Genomic DNA, 1,325 nt, shown 5'->3' with positions numbered 1-1,325 from the left:
TTTCACTGGTTAGGGGGTGGGGGGGCTGGACTGTTTGATATTCTCCTATTCATCTCTCACCATGTTTTTTTATTTTCTCTCCTATCCCGGCTTTATTACTGTGAAGTCCATTTTCTTAATTACAGGCGGTTGGGCGAGCAACAAATTTGGACAAGCCATTGGGATTTCAATAACATGCCTGGAACGCATGTAGTGTACTGTGTACTGTAGCTTACCATTAGTGTTAATGTGATTAGTCGTCGAATGTTACAATTCCAATGTTTGAATCTAGTAAAGCTTTGCGCTCTCTTCAAGAGCAATGCAGTTGATAGATGGTAGTAGTACCCCCTTGGTTTGACGGGTGTGGGACGTGGGGAATAACATTGTGAACGGAATCCCTATTCTGCGACTATATCTCATCTGTCAGCGCATTGTAGCAGGAATAGTATATGTCCTAAGAATAGTACACATACTGAAATGCAGGGTTACTTCTCCTTCCACTATGCAGAAAGTTGGGGGAAGGGCGTTCGCCTGCAGTGGGGCTCGGAACCAGGCATTCAGTCAGATAAAGAGAGAGGCGTTTGAAAGCTGCAACAAGCTACAAGGCCGTGTTGCAGAAAGGAAGTCAAAATAGAAACATAGAACAAAAGAATAGCAAAGAAGAAAAATGCTCATGAATGTTGAATAATGATAATAGAAATGAATAAAGAACACCGACTGTCTGGGAACACACCAAAGAAGCTTCCATTGTGTGTAGAAACTCCCGGTTTGGCTGCATGGTCTTGGCATCAGAACCTTCCGTCCACTGCAGATCAACCACCGCGTCACCCCCAGTGGACTAGACACCGCGCGCCTCAAAGCATCCAGGCTCACAAACACAGACTGGCCATTAGGAGGACTAGATGGGGATATCCCGGCAGCCTGTGGACAGGTAATATTATTCAGTACAGGAGAATAATCGAGGCACTCCCTGCACAGAGTAGGTTGCATACAGCCCCTACAGTTCAGGACCCCGAAACCATTATTGGGACCCCGACATACCCGATTGGACCCAATGTACGGAGAATTGGGAAACAAACTGGTAAGAAAGACGTTCTATCTTGCAAGATTCTCGCAATTTCCACTATCTGCATAGTCCCAGAGAAAGCAGTCCCGCCCGCTGTATGCTAATGCTTCAACCGCACTCTTGTGGTTCTCGCTCTCAGGTCCAACATGCCAAACGCATGCAATCCCTCTCCCACCTACCACCATACCAGACAGAAATTGTACGCTCGGTGGCACGCGAGGTCCGCGAATTGGATAAGGGATGTAGCGCGTATCTTGGAGTCGGTTCGAAGGCACTTTTC

This window comes from Histoplasma capsulatum, genomic scaffold (assembly GCF_000149585.1).
Source record: "Histoplasma capsulatum NAm1 scaffold_1 genomic scaffold, whole genome shotgun sequence".
Taxonomy (NCBI): Eukaryota; Fungi; Ascomycota; class Eurotiomycetes; order Onygenales; family Ajellomycetaceae; genus Histoplasma; species Histoplasma mississippiense.
Note: the sequence above shows the minus strand (reverse complement) of the source record.